Below are 15171 nucleotides of genomic sequence, written 5' to 3'. Positions count from 1 at the left end.
TTGTTTTTTGACACAAATAGGAAATGTAACAAGCTACTCTGATAGGCACGCTGTCTGTATACTTAACACCTGCTTTCTTCCCCTCCCACGCCTCAGCATCCTGTCCTGGGCCCACCAGATCTGCATAGCTTTTCATTGCATCTGCCAAGTAGGTGGCTTCAGTGCACGTGATGACCTTTGATCAGCCAAGTCAGATGCTTCAGTTCTTAGACCAGATACCTTAGTTCCACTGAAGGAAAATTACCACCAGAGCCAAAATGGTCTTGAGAGCTTGTGCAAGGCCACTCTGATACAATCACAGAATGCCAGCGCCCTCTGAAGGTCAGCAGCTCAGGTCAGATCCTAGGACACAGGAGACAGCCCTGAAGAAACCACCAAGAAGCAGACAATGTCAGGATTTGGTCATTTAACCAACTTCAGGAAGAGTTTTCTAACCTACCTGCCTCCATTTCCTGATTTTCTATCCATCTCCAGCCCATTTCTAACTTCTGCTCACAAGCAGTCCCTAGAAATTGCTTCCACCACCATGAGCTGAATAAGAATTCTGGCCGAATACTTATTTTGATTGTTAGTGGCTTCTCTCGTATTGTTGAACAATCCATCCTTCTGGAAAATTTCCTTTCTTGATTTCCACATCACCAAACTCTTAGGGGGAGCTCTGGTGTAATAGTATTGGGCTGTGAGTCTCCAGAAGTTCAAGTCCACTCATGGCTCTAAAAAAGGGAGACGGGCCATTTCTTCCCATTGCTGTTTATAGCCATGGAAACAGAATGGAGGTTTGCTGGGTCCGAGCTAACTTGAGGTTACCAAACCATGCTCTTAGGAACTTCGCCTTCTTGGAATCCTTCATGTGATCTCCCTCTTTCTTTTCTCTTTATCTGATCTCCACAAAACTTTGTTATTTTCTATCCTCATGCTTCTTGTCTTCTCTTCCAATTCTCCACATGTTTCTTGGGTGGCTACAATCCATTATCACCTTCATTGCAATAATTCCTATGACTATGAGTGCGTGCAGTCCTGAACTTCAGACTTATATTAAACAGAAAGCAAAACAAAACCTCAGTCCACTACCATTGAGTTGATTCTGAATCATAGCAACCCATTGGGTTTACAAGCCTGCAAATCTTAAGATGAAGATACTGTCCATCTTTCTCCCTTGGAGAAGCTAGTGGATTTGAACTGCTGACCTTTTAGTTAGTTGTTGTTGTTGTTATTGTTGTTATGTGCCGTCGAGTCGTTTGCGACACATTGTGACCCTGTGTACAACAGCCCTAAACCCTGCTCTATCCTGTGCCAATCGCATTGCCTCTGACACACCCATCCTGATTACCCCAGTCACTGAATCAATCCACCTCATAGAGGGTCTTCCCCTCCTGCGCTGTCCCTCTACTCTACCCAGCATGATGTCCCTCTCCAAAGACCTGTCTCTCCTTGCAACATGTCCAAAGTATGTTGGATGAAGCCCCAGAATCTTTGCCTCCAAGGAGTAGCCTGGTTTAACCCTCTCTAGGATGAATCTGTGTTGTTTTTTTTTTTTTACTAAAGGTGTAAAAAACTTGTAGTTAGTAGCTTGATATATTATGAACTATACCACCGGGATTCCTTACAAGACTTAAAAAAAACCCTTACTCATTATAAGACACTAGTTGTTGTTAGGTCCTGGTGAGCCAAGTACAATTCAGTGATCCTGCGAATAACAGACCTGAACTCTCTCCTATCCTGTGCCATTCTCATCATCTCTAAAACACACTTGAGCCCATTCCTGCACTCACTGTGTCGGTCTATCTCATTGGAGGTCTGTAAGACTTTTAAATATTTCTAAATATCTCTAAAGGGAGCTCTGGTTGCCTAGTGGCTAGGGAACTGTGCTGCCAACCCATGCAAAGGCAGACAGTTTGAACCCACCAGCTGCTCTATGAGAGAAAGATGGGCAATTTCCTCCCATGCAATTTACAGCCTCTGAACGCCCACTGGAAGGTCAGCTATGAGTTGGTTTCTACTTGAAGGCAATGAGTGAATGGTGAAGTATCTGCTAGAGAGCTCTGGTTCTAGTCCATACAGAGTTGTATTATGAACCTAAAGGTGGTGCCTCTCAGGTGGCTGGAATTCACCAGAAGTCTTGTGGAAAAAAATGGGCCATCTCCTCCCAGGCAGGAGATTGACAACCTCTGAAAATGTCCTAGAGGGTCAGCTACAGGTCATTTCCAACTCAATCGCAATGTGGTTGAGGTTTTCGAGTTTAGATTTTTTTTTTTAAATCTCTACTTGAATATTAGGGAACTCTGGTGGCCTAGTGGTAAGAATATGCGCTTCTATCCCAAAGGTAGATAGTTCATATCCACCAGATGCTCCACAGGAGAAGGATGATAATTTTATTCCCATGCAATTTACTGCCTTTGAAAATGGCCTGGAAGGACACTACCAAAATATAAAACTATAGGCCAATATCTCTTATGAACATAGATGCAAAAATCCTGAATAAAATACTGGCCAATAGAATTCAACAATACATCAAAGAAATAATTCACCATGACCAAGTGGGATTCATAACAGGTATGCAAGGATGGTTCAACATAAGGAAAACAATTAATGTAATTTATCACATTAACAAAGCAAAGAACAAGAACCACATGATCCTATCAATTGATGCAGAAACGGCTTTTAACAAAATCCAACACCATTTCCTGATTAAAACACTCAACAAAATAGGATTAGAGGGGAATTTCTTCAACAGAGTAAAAAGTGCAAACCTGAGAGCCAACATTGTTCACAATGGAGAGAGGTTAAAGGCATTCCCGTTAAGAACAGGAACTAGGCAAGGAAGCCCACTATCACCTCTCTTATTCAATACTGTATTGGAAGTCTTAGCGATAGCAATAAGACAAAAGAAGTAAATAAGAGGTATCCAAATTGGCAAAGAGGAGGTGAAAATGGTCTGGAGACTCAGCTCTGAGTAGGTTCTGACACAGCAGCACATAACAACAACAACTTGAATATTACAGAGCTAACTCGTACTCTCCCCTTTTTACCCACCTTTGTTAAAGATTTTCTTCTACTTGTATCTATAGTCAGTGCTGGAAAAGAGTATTGAACATACTATGAACTGCCAAAGATCAAACAGGTCTGTTTTGTTCCTTGGCCCACTCCACTTTTAACTCAATCTCTTCAGGTTCTGTTTATCTTCTTGAATTTTATCTCCCTTAACTCAGTTGTCCAGGATAAAGATCTGGGAGTCATTCATGATTTTTCCTGCTCTCTTGCCCCAGATAACCAAGAAATCCCCATGTCCAGTGGCTTCCTCCTCTCCAAAGCTGTTTGATTGCCATCAATTCTCTCCATTTCTGCTGCCAAAATCCACATCCCCTCTCTCCTAAATTACCAGATTGAACCTTCTTAATCTATCTTTACTTCCTTCCTGTCCCACCCACCACCCACTTTACCAGAAAAAAACAGGAATTTAAAATATCATTATTTTCCTATATTATACAATCTGATTCGAGCCCCCTGAGACTCTGTACCAGATCCAGACAGGCATTCATGGTGAACATGGACAAGATTAGTGTCAGAGGGTCCTCCATTCTTCCACGCATCTGCTTTCTCCCATCTTCTCACTGGTCCACTAGCTTAAAGCAACAATTAGCTAGCTTTCCAGCTTCCAAATTTTAGTTACACTTTCTAATTTCTGATTCTGTATCAGATATCATTTGAGTCCAGACCACCTTATCTTATTTCTCTTCCAACAGGAATGGAGCTTGGCCCTGGTGTTAGCTTTTTCTTGAAAGACCCTCAGCTTTGTCATATTTCTAGAAATTATTACCACACTTCATTTCCAAGAAACTCATAAATCCATAAAGTACATAAATATGCCAGTAAGTAAAATAAAATATTGGCCATCTTTTACTAGTTTGCACGAAAAAAATTAAGTTAATTAATTGAATTGTCTCACTTTTCAGGTTTTCTTAAACCTATCACTTCCACTACTCATCTTTTTGCTAGCCAATTATTGATTTGTAGCAAATAAGTATTAAGAGGAAAACTCCAAAGAAAGGATCATACTTCAAAAGCTTCTTTTTGGTGTGAATATATTTATTTGTTACTGTGATTTTAACTAGCTAGTTATAATTTCTGTTAGTAAAATTGTTCCCAATACACATGAAAAACATTATGATTTTGTTAATCAAAAGGATTCACAAAGACTGATTTCTTACACATGTCTGAAAAATCCCATCATAGAAATTGTTATTGTTGTTAGGTGCTGTTGAGTTAAGTACGACTCATAGTGACCTTATGAATAACAGACCTGAACCCTGTCCTATCCTGTGCCATTCTCACAATCTCTGACACACTCAAGCCCACTGTTGCAATCACTGTGTCAATCCACCTGGTTGAGGGTCTTTCTCTCCTTTGCCATCCTAGCAACAAGCCCAAAGTATGTGACATGAAGCTTTGTTGTTTTTTTCTCCAAGGAGCACTCTGCACCTTCTCCAAGACATATCTGTTTGTTCTTTTGGCAGTCCGTGGAATGTTCAGTTCTTTTCTCCAACACCACAATTCAAAGGCATCCTTCTGTCATCCTTATTCATTGTCCAGTTCTCAGACAGTGACTAAAAAAAAAAAAAAAAGGATACAAGTGACTAAAAATTCTGTGACTAAATTCTGACACGTCAGAATTCTATCCTTTCTCCATACCTATTTGACCTGCATGCTGAGCAAATTACTCAAGAAGCTGGACTCTATGAAGAAAAATGTAGCATCCGGATTGGAGGAAGACTCATCCATAACCTTTATTATGCAGATGATACAACCTTGCTTGCTGAAAGTGAGGAGGACTTGAAATGCTTGCTGCAGAATGTAAACACTACAGCCTTCAATATGGATTGCATCTTAACATCAAGAAAATAAAAATCTTTGCCACTGGACCGATAAGCAACAGCATAATAGCATAGCGTCTAGAATCTCTCTCTCTCTCTTTATTTTTTTTTAGTACAGCACGTGATTAGAGCCTTCTCTAACTTTGTTGCCTCATCTATCACAACTAACACATTCTCAGTCATAAAGCATCTGCCACTTTGAGCTAATTTCATTTTCCTAATATGCTGTGCATGTGCATGATGTCCCATATGCACAGGCTGATTACCTCCTTTCTTATGCAAGAGACACCCACTCTGTGATGAACCTCCTTGTAGTTGACAAGGTACTCTCTTTTGCTTCTGCCATAATGTGCTAAATCACATTGTAAACTGATTTATCTGACTTCTCTACCTCTAGCTCCTATAGGAGCCATACTACACTTTACAAATTTCTCAGAATCCTGGATTTCTGATGCATTGTGAGGAATCCATAAATATTTGTTGAATTGCTAAATTTTCTTTTTAGAGAGTATAAGAAGAAGCTGTAGAATATTCTACCCTAGGAGAATTATATAAGCTAGCCTGTACGCCAGGGATGTGTCCTATCTCCATACCTTTTCAACCTGTATGCAGAGCAGATTATCTGAGAGGCTGGGCTCTATGAAGAGACGCATTGCGTTAGGATTGGCGGAAGAGCTATCAACAATCTGCGTTATGCAGATGACACAACTCTGCTCGCTGAAACTGAGGAGGACCTCATGCACTTACTGCAGAGGGTCAAGGACTGCAGCCTTCAGTATGGACTGAGGCTCAATGTCAAGAAGACAAAGATTCTCACCACTGGACCAATTGGTATGGCGAAGAGATTGAGATTGTTCACAGCTTCAGTTTGCTCGGCTCCACAGTCGACACTCTTGGCACCAGCATCCAGGAAATAAAAAAACGTATTGCGATGGGAAAGTCTGCTGTTAGGGACCTCTCTAAAGTACTCAAGAGCAACAGTGTCTCTTCGGAGACTAAAGTGCACCTGATACAGGCCATGGTCTTTGCAATCATTTGTTATGCATCAGAGAGCTGGACAATGACTAGGGAGGACAGAAGGAGAATTGATGCCTTTGAGCTGTGGTGCTGGAGAAGAGTATTGAATGTACCATGGACTGCCAAGAAAACAAACAGATACATCCTAGAGAGGGTTAAAGCAGGCTACTCCTTGGAGGCAAAGATTCTGGGGCTTCGCCTGACATACTTTGGACATGTTGTAAGGAGAGACAGGTCCTTGGAGAGGGACATCATGCTTGGTAGGGTGGAGGGACAGCGCAGGAGGGGAAGACCCTCTATGAGGTGGATTGATTCAGTGACTGGGGTAATCGGGATGGGTGTGTCAGAGGCAATGCGATTGGCACAGGATAGAGCAGGGTTTAGGGCTATTGTACATAGGGTCGCTATGAGTCGCAAATGACTCGACGGCACGTAACAACAACAACAACAGCCTTTCTGGTGCTATACATAATAATATATCTGTTTTAATTATTCTTATATCCTTTAGTTATCTCTCTTTCCTCTGAGGTCAATTCCATTAGTTAATTTTTATCCTCATTCATGTTGGCATAGGTTTGTGCAACAACAACAACAACAACAACAACATCATGTTGGCAGTTTTGCCCAAATATATTCCTCAAAGAGCCTTAATTGTCTGGTTATACTGATGACTGTAAAACTATGCTGGTATTATAGATAGAAAACTATGCTGGTATTATGCATGGGTTTCCCCGGCAGTTGATTTACTTCCCCTACAAACCTCTCTCTGGAATGGGAGGGCTGACTGTGGGTTTTGTGAAAGTGAGTAGGGCGTGTCAACACACTAACTTCCGTTTAGGTTATGTTGGCGTGGGCTGAGAGGCAGGAAGGCCCGGGACCCCCACAGTTGATAAAATAGGGAGGGCTTTTCTCTGAGGGTGGAGTTCTTTAGAAGGTTTCATTCTTGAGTAATGATAGTTTTCCTTTTGTTTTCTTATCTATTGTCAAAGTCTCAGCATCTTTCCTAGAGCCCTCTTCAACCCCTTTAGCCTGAGGTCAATCAATGGTCAAAGACTACTGCAGATAGTCTGTAGGAGGAAAGAAGACAAAAGAAGGGTCTCAGTTGTTTCCAATCATTGTCACAGTGATTCCCTCCCCCCACCATTCCACCTCACCACTATTTTCACTCCTATGAGACTGGTGCTTCATTGGGACAAATTAATTCTTATCTCTGATTTTTTGAACTGTAATATTTTCTGTTAATTCTCTGTGAGTCTGAATTCACTGGCTTTCTTGCTTCCTGATATCCTTCAAAATTTATGCCACATTATGTCACCTTCACATGGTTACTGTGGCTACGTGCATTTTATATTTGTTTTTGACTAGGTAATACATTTGCATCATTGAAAATGTAAGTTACAAAGCAGTATGCAATACAAAGTCTCCCTCCCAAGTCTTTCTCCTATTGTTTTTGTTATTAGGTACTGTCAAATTGAGTATGGTTCATAGTGACCTTATGAGTAATGTATCTGAATCTTGCCCTATTTTGCACCATCTTTAACATCTCTGATACACTTGATCCCATTGTTGCAGTCACTGTGTTGATCCACTTCATTGTGGGTCTTCCTCTCTTCCATTGACCTTTGCAAAGAGGATATCCATTTCAAAGAAGAGCCTCTCCTAGAAATATGCCCATTAGTGTTAGTAGTTTCTTATTCTCCTCCAGAGATACTTTTATGTACATTCAAGTAAATACATAGATATTTTATTTTCTTATGTTTTATCAATAGTTGTATGCAACACATTGCTTTGTACCTTTGTGTTTTCATTTAACAACAAATTTTAAAGGTTATTCCATATGAGTTAAGAACTTTATTTTTTTTGTCATAGCGACATAATATGTCACTGTATGGAGAACAACAACAGTTAGGTTGCTTCCAATTTTATGATTTTGAAAACGACTCAATAACTTTGCACTCAATTTTGAAAGTTACCTTTAAGACATCTCATGGGATTTAGAAGGCTAAAAATGATTTATTTTTTAACATTACCAATCAACATAATAATGTAAACATATTGCACTTTAAAAAGTTGTTGTTAAACGAATGTATAGAGAAGCTGTGGTATATTCACACAATGGAATACTATGCTGCATTGAAAAACAAGGAACTCATGCAATAGTATTCAAAATGGGGGACCCTGGAGGACATTATGCTGAAATATCTCAGTCACAAAAGGACAAATATTATATGGTGCCCCTGTTGTAGAATGAGGCTGACATTGGGGCAGGGTAGGACTGAGAAAAACTGGATAAATTGTGTTTACTGCATTGAAGCCAATGAGGGAGAGAATAGTTTAAAATTAATATATTTTAGGGCATTATGATTATCATAAGAGTCCGGAATGAGGGTTGCATAGTGGAGTATACTTGGGGTGGGAGTGGGGATGTGCGGGGGAGGGGGGATTATGTACCAATGAAGGAGTTTGTCTTTTGCTTGTCAAGGAGAGGCGTGAACTGGGGGTGGGGGGTGGGGGGGGGGAGAAAAGTGCAACAACGAATGAAAGGAATTCCAAAATCTCTGTAGATGTTCATTGAAATTAATAATAATAATAATAATAATAAAAGAATTTTTAAAAAAAGAAATGAGGAATCAACAATAAAAAAAAGTTGTTATGTGCCATTAAGTTGCCTGCGAGTCACAGTGACTCTATGTACAACATTTCTAAACTCTGCTCTGTCCTGTGCCAATCTTATTGTCTCATTACCCCAGTCACTGAATCAATCCATCTCATTGAGGGTCTTCCTCTCTTGCACTGTCCCTCCACCCTCCCAAGCATGACATCTCTCTCCAAGGACTGGTCCCTCCTTGCTACATGCCCAAAGTATGTCAGATGGAGCTTTAGAATCCTTGCCTCCAAGGAGCAGCCTGGTCTTAGCCTCTCTAGGATGAACATGCTTGTTCTCACAAAGGCATTGATTCTCCTTCTATCATCCCTTGTCATTGTCCAGCTTTCTGATGCATAGCAAAGACTATGGCCTACCAAGCCAAAGGTGGGTGAATCCTAATCTGCAGCCCTCAGGCCTGGTTTTCATTGTTTTTGTTCATTCTTCTAGGTCGTATAACTTTGGTGTGTCCACTTGCCATACAGAGGTAACTCGTGGTTGCTGTGAAGCTGAGCACTGTGACACTGATGTGTGAAATTGTTAATGGTTACCCATAGCAGACAGTGTTTGTTGGTGCTCCCCTATTAAAACAAGCTTGGAAGCAGGAGTGGCATCCACTTCTGTAATAGTTTGCCTCCAGAAACCCTATGAACCTAGAGAAAGAATGAAAGTCACGCAAGTGTTGAGGACTTTCCTATGAGTTGCCTACGATTCGATGACACTTATCAACAACAATAACAACAATGGCCTGGAGAGAATTTTAACATTAATATTCATTTTTCATTAGCCAGATCAATGCAGAGCAAGTCATTGTTCATACTGTTGCAAGCCTGCTTCAATGCTACACATTAATTTCAAAGCTTCCAAGACAAAGTACCATCTGGCCTTGAGGATTTCACCCCATAGGATTCTCTTCACAGGTCTGCAGCAGAAATCCAGAGATGATTTGATTTCAGATACCTTCATCCAGGACATGGCACTATACTAGATCAATATGAAGTCATTTCAGGAGACATTTATATCAGTTTCACTTGCTCAAGTCAATAAACATTCACAGAATATCCACTGTGGTCTAGGTTCTGAGCTGGATATTGGGTGTACAATGATAAGACAATCCCTGTATTGCCAGGATCTACCAGGAAGAGTCAGTTAATATATAAGCAAATAACCATAAACAGTATGAAAAGTGGTTTTTGTTTACAACAGAATAAGTGAGTGTAGAATATTATGGGAACCCCTACATAGTCCGGGCAGTGGAATAGATATCAAAGGAAGCTCCCTAGAAGAAGGGACAGTTGCCATAACTTTGCTTGCCTTCTGGCTTCCAGAACTGCAGTGACAAATCTAAACATTCATATTCATCTATGTTGTTGGCTTTTTGAAACTGAATTCTCCACTGTTTTCATTCTACATTCTTTAGTTGGCTATATTTGCTCTGATTATTTCAAAACCTCAAGAGGAGTAAGGTAGGAGGGAGCTCAGGGGTCAGCAATTTCCAACATCATGTGTGTGATTGGAGATAGTTTCAGGTAGTTGTTTTGAAAGGTTGTGGAAAAATTTCCAGTTATACATTTATATAAGCTAAGTACCTTAATTTTCAGTCCCCAAGAAGAATATTCTTGGCAAATATCTCTTCTTGGCATCTGCTTTGTGGGCATTCTGACTCTATTCCTCATTAGTATAAGAAAAAATGGATATATTTATATATGTGTGTGAAAAACAAGAGACAAAGTTAACTACTCATTATATATCTTAATGAAATAAAAGCTGCTATGTAAACAGATATAAGTATGCCCATGTTTACTGAAGCATTATTTGCAACAACAAAGATTTGGAAAAAACCCAAGGGCCCATCAATGGCTCAAGGGCTAAAGAAACTATGGATAGCACATTCACAAAAAACCTATTAAGCATTGCTGAAAAATGATAAAGAATTAATGAATATACATATGAATGAATCTAGAAGAAATTATGTTGAGTGGCATTAGTTAAAAAATGACAATGATAGTATAAGGCCACTATTACATAAAGCTAAAGAAAGGTTAACAAATAGAGTAATTATTGGATGGTTACCAGGAATGGGAGGGGAAAGATAATAAATGGAATAGTTGAAAGAGGGAAAGGCAATATATAATAGGGGATGATCAGACCTCGTAATTCATTAATTTAAAAGTCTTGGCTGAGATAGCTTCACTAGTGAATCCTACCAACCATTCAAAGAAGAGTGGAGACCAATTCTACTCAAACTATTTTAGAACATAGAAAAAGATATTATATTCACAGAATCATTTTATAAAACAAACATAACCCTGATTCCAAAACCAGGCAAAGAAAACTGTAGACTAACATCCCTCAAGAACACAGATGTAAAAATTGTCAACACAATCCTAGCCAATAGGATCTAATATCATACTTAAAAAACATTCATCAAGATCAAGTGGGAGTCATACCAGGTATGCAACAATGGTTCAACATTAAAAAACAATTGACTGTATTCTTTGATATTCTACAAGTACTTCACGTCTTCTTAGTAAAATACCTTTGCATAGTCAATAAAGGAAAATAGACATTTTTCTGGTATTATTTACTTTCAACGAGGACCCAACATCAGCAAAGTTCCAGAGCACTTAATTGCGCTCATGTGAAAACTGTTCCTGGACCAGGAGGCTGTTGTGCAAACAGAGCAGGAGAAAACTGCATGGTTTACAATTGAGAAAGGAGTGCATCAGGGTTGTATTCTCTTTTGACACCTATTTAATTTGTTTGCTGAACAAATTATTCAAGAAACTGGAGTCGATGAAGAGGATTGTGGCATCTAGATTGGAGGGATACTCATCAATAACCTGCATTATGCAGATGACACAACCTTCCTTGCTGAAAGTGAGGAAGACTTGTTGCAGAAGATCAAGGAATGGAACCTTCAGTATGAATTGCATCTCAATGTAAAGAAAACAAAGATTCTTACTCCTGGACCAATAGGCAACAACATGATGGTTGGAGAGAAGATTGAAACTGTCATCAGCTTCATCTTGCTTGGATCCACAATTAACACCCCTGGTGCCAGCACTCAGGAAATAAGGAGACTCATTAGTGGGAAAATCTGCAATTAGGGACCCCTCCAAATTATTGAAGAATAAGGATGTCAATTTGAGGACTAAGGCATGTCTGATTTGGGCCATAGTCTTTCCAATCACTTGCTATGCATCTGAGAGTTGGAAAATGAATAAAGATGATAGAAGAAGTATTGACACCTTTGAGCTGTGGTGTTGGAGAAGAGCACTGAACATCCCATGGACAGCAAGAGAACAAACAGATATGTCTTGGAGAGGGTGAAGCTGGAATGCTCTTTGGAGGCAAGAATGATGAGGTTTCACCTCACATACTTTGAGCATGATGCTAGGAGGGGCTATTCATTGGCGAGGGATGTGATGCTGGAAAGGATGGAGTGTCAGTGAAGGAGAGGAAGACCCTTGACCAGGTGGATTGATACAGTGACTGCTGCAATGGACTCTTGTGTGTTAGGAAGTGTGAGGATGGCACAGGATAGAACAGGCTTCAGATCTTTTGTTCATAGGGTCATTATGAGTCATACTCGAATTGACAGCTCCTAACAACAACAACAACAACAACATCCATCACATCAATAAACAAAGGGGGGAAAAAAACTCCAACAAGTCCACATGGTCATCTCAATTGACCAGAAAAGGCATTTTACAATATTCAGCCACCTTTCCTGACAAAAACACTCATGAAAATAGGAATATAAGGGAAATTCCTCAACATAATTAAAAGTATATATAAGAAACCAACAACCAACATTACTCTCAATGGAGAAAGATTAAAGGCATTCCCCTTCAAATGGGATCCAAAGAGAGTTGTCCTTTATCACCAATTCTATTCAATATTATATTGGACGTTCTCAACAGAATACTAAGGCAAGAAAAGGAAATAAAAGTCTTCTAAATTGGAAGAGAGAAATGGAAATTATCTCTTATTTGTAGATGGTATGATCCTATACATAGAAAATACAAAAAATCTCAGGAAGAAAAATACTTTATCTAATGGAGCAAAATGGCAAAGTATAAGATCAACAGATAAAAATTAGTTGGATTCCTCTGCTGTAACAAAGAGAACTAGGAAAAAGAATTAAGTAAAATGTTATCATTTATAATAATAATCGTCACAAGATTAAATATTTAGGAATAACTCTAACCAGAGATATAAAAGACCTATACAAAGGAAACCATGAGACACTAATCCAAGAAACCCAAAAAGACATTCCTTAGTGGAAGAACATACCATGTTCATGGATCAGAAGCCTTAACACTGTAAAAATATCAATACAGTCCAAAGTGAACTGCAGATATAATGTAATTTTGATCCGGATCCTGTAATTATACTTCAAAGAAATGGAAAAAGTAATTACCAACTTCTTATGGAAAGTAAAGATACTCAAACAAAGCACTATTGTAGAAGAAAAAGTAGGAGGTCTTGCATTTTATGATCTCAAAATCTACTTCATAATCACAGTAATTAAGACTGCTTGGAACTAGTACAGTGAAACATTTGTTTCAAGAAACTTTAAATTTCATTTTTTATTTTTTCTAGTACCCACTCATGTTCAAGCAAGGTGTTGTTCAGCTTCCAAATGTATGGTTTTAACTCATTTATCATCTTGTTATTAATTTCTAATTTTGTAGCATTGTTGTATGAGAAGATGCTTTGTATTATTTCTACATTTTTTAATTTATTGATGTTTGCCTTGTGACCTAAGATATGATCTATTCTGGAGAAAGTTCCATGTACATTGGAGAAGAAGTTATATTGTGCTCCCCCCCCCCTGTGCATTAACCTATAAATATCTATGAGGTTGAGTTGGTTTATTGTGTGGTTTAATTCTTGAGCATCTTTGTTGAGTTTCTTTCTAGTAGTTCTATCTTTTCTTGAGAGGGGTGTATTGAAGGATCCAAGTACTATAGTAGTGTTGTCTATTTCCTTTTTCAGTTTAAACATAGGGTTTAAACATAGGGTTGAACAATTTGACCGGTGGAGGGAGGAATTGGTAAAAGAAAGGGGAAAGGTCCAGTGTGAAAAACAATGTATGTGAACTGTATGAACTTTGTATGCAAACCAGTACAAAATTATTACCTAACTTGAGAAAAAAAAAAGCTGAACATAGAAATTCCATATGACCTAGCTATTCCACTGCTTGGAATATACCCCGAGAAAATGAAAACTGAGACACAGAGACTTGTACACCAATGTTCATAGCAATGTTCATCACCACAAGAACATGGAAACAGCCCAGATGTCCAACCACAACAGAGTACATTGATGAATTATGGTACATTCACACAATGGAATACTATGTAGCACGCAGGAGCAATGGTTTTGAAAATTACTACCTAACATGGGAAGGACTGGAGAGCATTATTCTAAGTGAAGTAACCCAGTCCCATTAGGACAAATACTGTATAAGATCATTGTTGTAGAAATAGAAAAAAGATAACTAGTAAACCAGTATGAGGATCCAAGGGGGCAGGGTAAAAGCAGAGGGGTAGGATTGGCAAGGAAGTAATCATAGGTTTGCACAATTTGATGGGTAGAGGGAGGGGTGGGTAAAGGAAATGGAAATATCTGGTATGAAAAACAATGTATATGAACTTTGTAATGAAACCTGCATAAAATAAAAATTTTATTAAAGAGAAAAAAAGACCTGTAGTCTCAGAAACACAGTGGAGGATCACTGACAATGAAAATTGACTTGATGGCTTTGAGTTTTCTGGTTTGGATGTAAAATATATACTTATGTAGAAGCCTGCTCAAAAGTGTGGCTTTAAAACCTTACAGGGCCTTTGGGCCTGCTGCCCTTGGACCAAATTTATTAATTTTCAAATGAATATTCTTTGAATGATACAGCAATCTTTTGTCTATTTGCTGAACTGAACAACTTGGTGTTGCTGTGATGCTGTACACTGTTCCATAGTCTTGCCAAATACCATAATGGTTATCCATTATGTACAATGTTTGGATGAGCTTCCAGACTGATCTATGCTGGGAAGCAGGAATGGCATCCACTTCCTAAACTAGATGCCTCTGGAAACTCTACAAACTCTCTAAATGTGCAGAAGTGATGTTAGTTATAGAATAGAGTTCAGGTCTTTTGTGCAAAACTTACTCTCAGTCATGTTTGACTTGATGACACTTAACCACTGCTAAATGAAACTAGTGCTGTTATATCTAGAGGAATACTCTTCCACTTTGTACATCACTCTTTGTCAATGTGCAGTATGAAAAAAAACTGGGTTTGCTGTGATGCTGAATCTTATACCATTTGGGTATCAAATACTAGAATGGTTTCCCAATGTAGACAGTGTTTAGTGGAGTTCCCAGTTGTAAAACACATTGGGAAGCAGGAATGGCATCCACTTCCTCAACCACATGTCTCTGGAAACTCTAGGAACTTGGTGAAATGATGATAGTTTTTTGTTCATAATCACTGTAAGTTGCACTCGACTCAACAACAATCAACAACATTTATTTATCCATTTCATTCTCTTTAATTACTAGTACTCTTAACTCCTCAGCTTCAGCTTGAACTTGCATTTGAGTAGTTGGTGGTCTGTTCCACAATCAGCT

Source organism: Elephantulus edwardii, unplaced genomic scaffold (genome assembly GCF_000299155.1).
Source record: "Elephantulus edwardii isolate Elephantulus edwardi_28Jun2011 unplaced genomic scaffold, EleEdw1.0 scaffold00016, whole genome shotgun sequence".
NCBI lineage: Eukaryota > Metazoa > Chordata > Mammalia > Macroscelidea > Macroscelididae > Elephantulus > Elephantulus edwardii.
Note: the sequence above shows the minus strand (reverse complement) of the source record.